At 36.4% G+C, this 11568-nt stretch overlaps 1 pseudogene; it reads right to left on the bottom strand.

The window, feature by feature from the left end:
• Window positions 1-3482: 3482 nt before the first annotated feature.
• LOC127095428 (mitochondrial outer membrane protein porin 2-like) lies at window positions 3483-3930 on the bottom strand (annotated as a pseudogene).
• Between the last annotated feature and the right edge of the window lie 7638 nt (window positions 3931-11568).

Here is an 11568-nt window from a genome sequence, read left to right as displayed (position 1 = left end):
ATATTATTATTAAAAGAATATAGGCCAAGAAAAAATATTTAGTTAAAAATATTAAGATTGTAATTTAATCATTCAAAAGTTATTCAAACTAAATAGTATTAAATATTAAATTGAACTCGATTTGATCTTTTTATATGAGGAATCAAATCCAGAGCTATCAATTTAGGAGGTCAATTAATTTTAGGATTTTTTAATACGTCTTTAATATTTTTTAACCACCACGTGAAATTATTTAAATACATTTAGTTTTCGGAGATACATCTTTGGACACACCAAATTCAGAATGAAGTTTAAAATGTTCCGGAGATACATCTTTGTAACAATTTAAAACATACATCCTCAAAAGTCATTATACACGTGAATTGAATCGAAGATGCATCTCTGTGAATATTACGGAGATACATTTCCGTAATGTCTCAAAACTTAGTCTTTCATATTATATTTTATTTATTTGAATTTCAAATGAAGACTTAAACCATATCATACGATCAAAAAACAAACATCTACATACATAATCCTAGATGGTTAAAAAATTTCGTACATAAATAAAATATCAATAAATGTCAAAATATCATACAATCGAGATCAATAAAGTAGCAAGACCGTCAAAATCATGATAATACTACTATATACTAAGACACTACTGTGTATGGTTGGCTACGTATCATCTACGTCCTCTGCCTCCTCTGCCAGCTCTTCCTCCTCGGCCATCAATCTCACTTGTCCCCTAGCTTTGTCTCTAATACATCAATGCCCCTCGTGCCTCTGTCAATGCTTGCTTGCGCAATCTCCACTATGTGACGACACCTATATAAGACATCCTCAGCATGATCTAGTTATGTATGCTCCTCCTATAATAATTCTTAATGAGCTGGTCTCGGTGGGTCATCTGGAGCAACCTGTACTATGTATGTGACACCCTGAAGAACCATCTGATGTACCCTTTGACGTAGCTTCATTCTCTCTCAGCTATGGTAGCTCGTGCCACCTGCGATACTAGATGACTCTCATAATCATTAAACATGTCATCTATCTGTATACGTGTTAAGGTAGGAGGAGCAGAGACAACGGGTGTCTGGAAATGGTATGAGTATATCTGAACTGTCGCATGACGCGTTCGGAAAGATGAGGAACAATGCGACGTGATCTGCATGCCAACCATTCAAAGTATAACACTATCTTGTCAAATGACCGCGTCTCATGGTGATTAACATAGCTATTGAAGTGCGTCCTCAACAACCAAACAGTCAAGATATACTCTGTAAGGCTCGGTCGCCCGGTTCCCTCTAAGCGGGATAAAAGCAGTAGCACAAAATATATCCTCAGTATAATCAGGTACACTCGCCCAACCAAAGTTGTGTTGGTGTAAGCCCTAGAGGCCAATACTTTTGGTACTTGTATCGAATTATTTATTAATAATAAAAGGCTTTTTCTTTATTATGTTTGTTTAATAAAGTCCCTAGAATAGATAGTCTATTTAATGTATCAAGTGTGACTTAATCATTAGATCCCATTAAACATAAGGACACTATTCTTAAAGTATCCGCAGTCGAGCTTTGTTGTGAAGTGGGATAACATTAAAGCATTAAGACTGTTATGTATATAGACTGGTGATCACATCTCATGGATCATGGATAAGGAGTTATCAAGTCTTAAACATATGTATGAATATTAGGAGTAATATTTATACTGGATTGACCCGCTATGAGAATACCATATAGAATGTTATGCAAAGTGTCATAAGTTATTCTCATGGTGATAGTGGTGTATGCCACCCTTCGACCTGAAACCACTATGGACCCTAGATGTAGAGTCGAGTGCTTTATTGTTGATCAAACTTTGTCCGTAACTGGATGAATATAAAGACAGTTTATGGGTACTCCATGAAGCATGTTGAGGGACATGAGTGGCCTAGATGGAATTTGCCCATCCTGCATAACATGATAAATGTCTACGGCCCCAATATTGAACTGGACAAGGATGAAACGATTTATTCCTTGTGTTCAATATAGACATAGGGGCCAAAGGGTAATTATACACATAAGTATTATCAAAACGAATTTGTCAAATCACGTGATATTTTTGTATCTTGGATAGAAGTGATGTGTTGCTAGATACCGCTCACTATTTATAATGTTAAATACGTGATTTAATATAATTGTTAATGTCGCGAAAACCTACAGGGTCACACACAAAAGGACGGATTAATGAGAGATAGAGTAACTAAGGAACACCGTAGGGTACGGTGCACTTAAATGAATTGTAGAACATCGTAAGGTATGGTGTACTTAAGTAGAATACGAAATATGGTAAGGTACCACACGCTTAAGTGATTTTGGCATATCATAAGATATGTGCCACATACACTTAAGTGGATTTTTTAGCTTGCAGCCCACACAAGTGGTTCTATAAATAGAACCCTTGTGCAGAAGCATTATGTCATACCCCGATTTTGGTCCTGAATTTTTTTATTTTTATTTGGCATTTGGCCTAAAATTCATTTGCGTACATTCATTCCCAAATCCATTTTTTTTTATTAACAGACATTGGTCATTATCTAGCTTCTTGATCATGGTGTTTTTTTTAATTATAAAATGGATTTTAATTATTTGACTTTTTTTAATTTTCAATTTGATTTTAATTTTGAATTAAGTTTAATTCCAAATTTCAATTTAATCTTAATTGTTTATTTTACTAATTATTCAAACTCTAATTGATTTTAATTTCCAAATGAATGTTAGAGTTGATATCAAAGTAATTTTAACGAATTATAGATTAATTTGATTTTTATTTGATTTTTGCTGATTTGTTATTATTATTTAAATTGATATTTAGATTAGTCTTGGATTATTCCTAAAAATCCATATCCATTTTTATAATCAAATATCCAAATTCCTTGAACCCACAATTAACTCCATTTTTTCCAATCCAATAACCCAACTCTATTTTTTAAATTCCATATCCAAAATCCATATCCATTTTCATTATCCATTTGGAACCAATTTAAACCATAATCATCCAAATAGTTATACATTCCATACAGTCAACTACACTTTCATTCATAACATTCCATACAATCAACTACATTTTCATTCATAACTTTCCATGCAAATCAATACAGAACCATTTCCATACAATATCCAATAAACCTTCCATTTAAATTCAAAACGCCATACAAAGTCAATTCATCACGTTCCATACAAAATAAAATGCCATAAATGTTCCATTACATTTCTATCCCCTCAACTACAACATATACAACCTAATTCCAAGCTCCCAACCTAACTCTAAACAAGCAAGCCTTTCATTTCTTCAATAAAACTCGTTGCCCTACTACAAGCTGAAGAATTGCTCTGCGTTTCCTCAGCAGAACACCACGACCTGCACCTGCTGCCGGTACTCCTTCATCAACATGCTCAGAACCTCGTCCCCAACCTGCAACAATCCTCATCAGCAGACAACATCAAACACAACAAGTTCTGCTATAACAACCTGCCAAATGCAATCCCAAGAGTACCAATTGTCGCAGAAAAAAAAATCAATAGAAGGGTTGCAATTTAAATCAACAGAAGTAGTAAAACCAGCATGATCATGAAGATATTGAACCTCAATCTTTCCGGATTTGTAATCAGGTAATTGAATAGAAGCAACGGCTTTCGCATAAGACACAAAACCTGTGAGAGTAAATGTTGTCAACACACTTGATTCGGTATCAACTTTGAAAATAAGAGTATTGTTTTTGTGGTTAATTTGAGCAGCAACATCACCGGAGGAAAGTCCTCTACTCTTCAATAACGTTGAATGCAAATCGATGCCGGAGTTGGTGGAGGAGGATATTGTGAACTGTTGATCGGAGTTGTAATCTTTGGTAAGGATATCTCTGGATAATTTTCCGATGTCGGAGAAGAGACCGGGGCCTTTGGAAGACATTGTTGATGATGTTGTTAGGAAGCTTGGTGTGAGAGTACGATTTTGACTATGACCAAGATGCTAAATATTTTGGAGGAGTCTCTTAGAGTTTGTTCTAATAATCTTGCTGCAATCAACACACCAGCAACCATGTCCAATGACGACCTGTGACCTGCAAGAAACACACCAAACCAAAACAAATTTGCAATTTATGATGCCAATCTTGAAAGGTCCCAGCTGAGTCTCCTTCTCCTGTAAATGGCGGTGCAATGCTTATAGTAGAGGATTTTCAAGCAGGAATTGAAATGCAATATCAATATAAAACAGAGAGGAATTTGATGAAGAGAAAACAAAAACCTGATGGAAGGGTTCTCTCAGGATGGACAGGAACCGCAGAAACAACGACCTTCATTGATTGCGCTGGATGCCTTTTGACATTTTCAAATAGCCGGTTCAATGGTGATGATAGCCATTGGGCCCCAAGAGTCATGTGAATTCTTTCATGACCCCTCAATGAAATCAAGTAATGCTGGTCAAGTAAGGAAGAGCCTATCAATTAAGCCTCATAGCAGCGGCTACTTTGTCTCTCTGACTGTTGTCAACTCCGTGTCAAATACCAAAGATAATTTCAGTGTTCCTGTTACAACTGCTGAGTTTTCTGTGATGAAGACAGCTTGCAGTTTTGCATTGCCACACATTATGGGCTGGGATCGTCTAACTAATCAGAAACCAAGTGAGACAGTAAGCTTTCAACCAAATCGGCAGTTGGGTGGCAGTTGGCTTTCAACCGAAGATGAGCCCACAGATTTTAGACTTGGAATGGGAAAAGTGAGTTGCTGTAGGAAGATATGAAATGAATCCTTCTTTGTTGTGCAAGCATTGCTACATCTTTCATCTTTACTCCTAGTGAGCGAATAAAGCAGCAGATGCAAATTGGGTCTCATTATCGCAACTACTGGGATGCATTGATTGGAATTATCAGAAGTGGTGGTCTTTTCTCGCTATATGCAGGTTGGAAAGTTGTATTGTGCCGAAATATCCCGCAGCAACAAATCCAAGCAAAGCCAAGGCCACGCGAAAAGAGCCGTGTTTGAGCTCCTCATGTTTTCATTTGTTTACTGCAGTAACAAAAAAAAAACACAAAGCAATTGGCAAGCGTTAAAAATCCATAAAAATCCCAAAATGGAATAGAGACAAAATTCAAAGAGAAAGTTTGAGTTCATAGTACCGTTTCCGGATTGTAGCATCAAACAGGATAAAATTGATTCTGAGCACACAAAAGCACTTCTAGAAATTTTCTCCATTGAACCTTTGGGTACCAAATCAAAACCCTAATCTGCAAATATAAATAGAGAGAAGCGAATCAGTGAGAAGGGGACGAAAAAATTTGAGAGAGAGGAAACGGCGAAAAAGATACCACAAACCCTAATCACTAAATCAAAGACAAACCTGTGAGCTTCATCGCTGCCGTTGTCACCGCCGAAGGTGAATTTTTTTTTGTTTCAGCCATTGGTTTCTTACATGATTGAGTGAGATGTGGGCGATTGGGAACGACACTGAGTGAGAGCGATGAAGAGCGGTGGTGAGCGAGGTTGAGCGATTGAGTGAGATTGTGAGTTGAGAGAGCGATTGAGGACGAAGCTAGAAGAGGAGGTTTCGTTGAGGGCGTTTGAGAGTTGGGAACGTGCTTGAGAGAGAAATGTAAGGTTAAGTTTGAGAAAGAGAGATTCGTGAGATGGAGAGGGCGAGTTTGTGAGGCATCTGTTACTATTCCATTTTTTTTCTTACTTTTAATTTATTTTAAATAGAATAAACCATTAAATTTTTTGTTTAAACTTCCTAAATAGTTAATAAATATTTCCTCCTTTTCAATTCATATTCCCATTGAAAAACCCAACAGCCAAGCGACTGGGTTTAATTAGGGTAGTCCAACAATTTTCTTTTTTATTAGTTTTTTTTTTATTTTAATTCTTTTTTTAATTTATCTTGGTTTATATATTTAAATTAGTATTAAAATAACAACTAGTCATCGGTGGCCTAGTGGAGGGGAAGTGGTCTCACCTCCCTTTGGGTAGTGGGTTCGATACCCATATATAGCAATTTATTTCTTTTAACATTTTATTTTCTTTTAGCATTTTATTTTATATTTATGTTTTATTATACTCATGGTTGATCTGCTTTCTTTTAGTTTCATCATTCATTCAAAACCATTTTAAAACTATCAAAATCATATTTTTCTCGATTCAATGTCGAGCCCATTTTCACACCCTTGTAAGTCGATTGCTTTTTAAGCATCGCCATCAACCCCACATAGCTTACTCTTGGGCTTTCTTACAATGAGCCGGTTCTCTTGCACTTACACTCATGCATTACATTATTTGTTGTTTGGGCCTGATTTAATTATTTCATGATTTTTTAATCCCCATTTGACAAAATGTACCCCACTCCCCCGATGTGTAATAGTCTTGTACTGTTTATTTATTTATTTGTTTGACTGTTTAGTTAGATACTAACACAAGAATAAAATCAACCATTTCCAAAAATACAAAAATAATGACTCGATCCAACGTCGAGTATTTTCTCAATAAACAAATCAATTCATTTCTCCCTCCTATTTCTTTTCCGTTTCTTTCAAACTTTCATCAAACGCTTGATTCAACGTCAAGCCATTTTTCATAAAAACTCAAAAAAATATTAATTCATATTCAAGACCTTTTCAATAAAGATGGAAATGGAACGTGGTGTATACCACGCACTCCTGAGACTAGGATTCGAGATGTATATCTCGCCAATCCTAGATCTCGCCATCATCCAAATTTATCCACTTTGTTTTCTCTCAAACACTCATTCAAATCTTTCTCAAACATCCATCAATACTTGATCTAGGTCAAGTCATTTTCACAACAAAACTCAAAATACCTAATTCTTATTTAACACTTTTTCAATAAAGGTGGAAATGGAACATGGTGTATACCATGCACTCCTGAGGTTAGGATTCGAGACGTATGCCTCGCCTATCTTAGCTCTCGCCATCGTCTAAAATTGTCAATGCGGTTTCTTCAAACCCTTTCTCAATCAAATTCCAAAATACTTAATTCCTATCTTAACTTTTTTCAATAAAGATGGAAATGGAACATGGTGTATACCATGCACTCCTGAGGCTAGGATTCGAGATGTATATCTCGCTCATCCAAGTTCTCGCCATCACTCAAAATACATCCAACCGATCAAACTCTTTTCTCGCCGCCGTGCGACTAATCAAAAACCCTTTTTTATAAATGAAAGATATATTGTCTTAAGTGATACAAAACAATGTTTCGGCCACGATTGTTGAGTAGAGATAAATGACGCTTTTCCGAATGTAGATTTATAAATCCGTTCGATGTGTGGTATGCGTCCACTCCTCATCTGTTTTGGGTAAAACAATGTTTTCGTCGATTAATACAGTATAGCTTTCGCTAAAATCGACCAACGAACAAACATTTTTCTACCCAGAACTACGTAAGCCTTGATTTCTCTTTTGAGATACGTAGGAGCAGGATTCGTAAATCTTGTCAGGCCCACTAATAAAAAAACTTAGGTTTAGTCCTTTGTCAAAAATCCAAAAACATTCTCTTCTCATCCTTTCTTTCTTTCCCACCTAATAAATCGAAAAGCCTAATATTTCAACTAACACTAACGCACACAACTAACCTAATGGTTCCTGTTGAGTACAACGGACGTGAGGGGTGCTAATACCTTCCCCTTGCGTAATTGACTCCCGAACCCTGATATTGGTTGCGATGACCATATCTTATCCTTTCTTTTGTCTTGGGTTTTATCGATATTTCCCCTTTCCTTTTTAGGAATAAATAAAGTTCGGTGGCGACTCTGTTCAGTCCATCATTGCGAGCGTGCGATCGCGCTTCGCTTTGAAGTCGTATCCCCATTTTTTTCGAGGTGCGACACATTAGTATAGTTGTAATTTCATTTCTCTTTCTGTCTCTCTCTCTCTCTCACTCAAAGCCTTCATTTGTAGCAGCTAGCACTGAGAATGGAGGAATCAGTTCGTGTGGACTGAGTAGAGGCGTTGTCACCATTCAACGTTCTTGATCGCTCCGTAGGTCTGCATCAAAGGTTTCAATCAACACAAGATGTAAAGCGTCTATCACTCATCATGCCCATTCCTAAGGATCACTAAAGGATAAATTTTTAAATTCCTCTGTGTTTTGGATCGCTCTTCTCCTTCAAGATGCACTGGAAATGCTTGTGGATCCAACCCTGAAATGAAAAGTTTGGAACACACGAATCATCAATAATGGTTTGGAAAAGATGAAATTAAAGTGATAAAGAAACATTCAAAGACTAATAATCATTACTAGTGTGACGCTGTCTGTGACCTGCTTCGTCTTCCACATACAGCCCTCTCTCAGCTTCGAATACAGGTAGACCAGACAAGTTTCCCCCAGTTGTATTGATGGATTTGCTTGAAATCCATGAAGTAACGTAGGTTGACGAAGTATATATAGGTGGCACTCTTGTACATAAAATTCTTAGTGCCACCCAAATAAAAAAGTTATGCTCTCAATGCATGCGATTTGTGGAGCGCCACCTACTCATCATCACCATCATCCTGTTGTGCACTCAGAAGAGCATAATCATATACCTTCTTCAGGTATACAAATCTAGCACGATCACCCCTGGTCTTATCCAACTCATCCATCACCTCCCCTAGATCAACCCCTAGATACTCTACCATCATCTCGAGTGCCTCGTCTTTGGTCATTCTCCCATGATCTAGGAATCTTCCCCTTATTAGAAGATGTAGCAAACATAAGATATCATCGACTGTGATAGACATCTTACCACGCGGGAGATGAAATGGCGAGGTCTCCGAGTGCCATCTCTCCACGAATGCATTAAGAATCTCGTGGTTTACCATGCTATAACCGACCATGCAAAAGTCCTTCATGCTAGATAAGGACAAAACCGACTGAAATCATTCCTCATTCGGCTGAGGCGATGCAACAATCTTCCTCCAGTGGTTAAGAAACTTATGTGAATCACGCTCCTGAAATTTGTCATTAATAATCAATGTCATAAATAAACAATGTTAGAAATTAAAATTAACCTAAAACTAAATAAAGAATCCAACTAATGCTACCACTTTATTCCATACATGTCTGGATGTATGGTCTAGATACAGATGTAGTAAGGACAAATCAACTAGACCAACTCCAAAAGCCTCGCCCTTCGGAGGTGGAACTATATTAGCATGCATACCAGTAGGTGGGAGAGGATCAACATCTCTATAGCAGGAGGTGGCATTTTTTCTTTGGAATATCTTTACGTTTCACTTTCGTTGGATCACCTATGATTGACTTTGTTGTCCCAATATGATCTTCATTACTACAATACATTTTCTATAAATTCAGAATGTCATCCATTATTTCCCCATAAACACAATTATTTTTTTAAGCTTGTTTGCAAAAAGTAATAAAAGTAGAACAGTATGCACCAAACCGAGCTTGGTCAATCAAATTCGAATCAACTGAACCATTACAATTCATGTTCAAATATTAAATTTTGGCATCTTTGGCCCATCGCGACAAAACCAAACTGGTAGGAATGTGATCAACATATTCTTCCTTCATGACATAAAACATATGAGAAGATGGAAACCCACGAGAATAAAATAACCTACACGAACATTGAAATGTTGTACCATCCTAAAAAACTTATCTTTCATATTTCTCCCGATAATATTTTTTCAATGTATAAATCTTCATATACCCGCGAGAAAATCTACTCTTAACAATCATTGCACCGGCCTTCATAATTTCATCTTTAACTTCTTTGAAAATATCCATTGTATAAATTTTAGCGGCATCACTCTCAATCAAACGTATGTGAGTTGTCAGCACAGGTTCTGAAAACTTTGATTTAAAATTGGCAACCAAATAATATATTCGTTAGCTATGAGAACTCACCATCTCATCTAGACGAACAAGTCTACTATCACTACAAGAAAAAATGTGTTTAGATAGGGATTAAACCCCTCACTAGTGTAAAAAATCCTCCACAAAACAAAAATTTATGAGGGAAAAAGTCCCCTAGCTAAACAGGTCATTGCAAATTATTAGCAAGCGGTCTACCACGTTGCTATTTTGCTTGGGGCATTGATGGTTTGAGAATTGGCTCATTTTATTTCGATAAAGATCAATTATCCGTTTCAGATAGAGATTTGATGTTCAATTCATGGTTCTGGGAGATTTTTTAGGAAGCCTTAGTAACAAAGTTGCGGTTGAGTTCTCCTTATGATCCGCAGACGGACAGTCAGATTGAGAGGACCATCCATTCAGTGGAAGATTTGCTAAGAGCTTGCGTGTTTAAGAAATGAGGTGATTGAGATAGCTACTTTACATTGATTGAGTTCACCTACAATAAAAATTTCCATTCTCGTATTGGAATGACACATTTTAAGGCTTTTCATGGTAGAAGGTGTAAGACACCTTTGTGTTGGTATGAGCCTGGCTAAAGTGTTGTGCTTGAGCCAAAGATTTTTCAGCAGACGACTGAGAAGATCAAGATGATTCATTAGAATATGTAAGCTTCGCAGAGTCGACATAAGAGTTACCATGATAAGCAGAGGAGAGAACTTGAATTTAATATGTTGGTACAAATTTGTTTTACCACCATCACTTTCGAATCTTCACAGTGTGTTTCATGTGTTTCATGTGTCTCAACATCAGAAATATGCTCCAGATCCGTCTCATGTGACTCAAATGGATGATGTGCAAGTGAGAGATAACTTGACTGTAGAGGCATCATCATTGCAAATTGATGATCGGAAAATGAAACACTTTAGAGGTAAAAAGACCGTCTTGGTGAAGGTTGTTTGGAGAGGACCTGCTGAAGGAAACATAACGTGGGAGCTGCAGAGTCGGATGAGAGATTCTTATTCGGGGTTGTTTCGTTCAGGTAATTTTAGAGGGCAAAAATTCTATAAGTGAGCGGGATTTATAACACTCTGAATTCGATTAATTTATTTAATTAATTTTATTGTTTGATTTAATTATTTAAATGATTTAATATGTTTTTAATCATTTAATTGGTGATAGTATGTGTTATGTGGTGATTGGGGATTATTAGGATTTTAATTAATTAATTAAATTAAAATAGCATAATATTGTTTAAATAAATATAAAAATAAGAGAAAGATAATGATTTGGAGTAGAAAATAGAATTACTAGAAAAATAACGGGATAGAATAAAGGAAAGATTAAGTGGGGGTGTGTGTTAAAAGTGTGAATAGGGAAATTAATTATAATTTATGTCAAAATAAATAATAAAGGGAGAGTAGCCAAACTTAACAGTGTGTAGAATTGGGAAAATAGACAAGTGTGAGAAGAGAAGAAAAAGGGTTAGAGAGAGAATGAGAAACCATACCCAAGCTTGGAGCTTTTGCTGGGAACTCAGGTATGGGGGAAAACTACTTGAATATAGGTGTATTGCATGAGGGGTAGAGAGAGAGATCCTCATCTTCCTCTAGGTTTTTCTCACCATTGTTGTGTTCTATGAGTTTTGATGATGATTGTGTGATCATCAATTTAATTCCACGCTTAAGGTATAAATTTATGCTATGTTATATGGTGAATATTATGTATAATATGTTGATAT

Source organism: Lathyrus oleraceus, chromosome 1 (genome assembly GCF_024323335.1).
Source record: "Lathyrus oleraceus cultivar Zhongwan6 chromosome 1, CAAS_Psat_ZW6_1.0, whole genome shotgun sequence".
NCBI classification, from domain to species: domain Eukaryota; kingdom Viridiplantae; phylum Streptophyta; class Magnoliopsida; order Fabales; family Fabaceae; genus Lathyrus; species Lathyrus oleraceus.
Note: the sequence above shows the minus strand (reverse complement) of the source record. Positions and strands in the feature narration are given on the sequence as shown.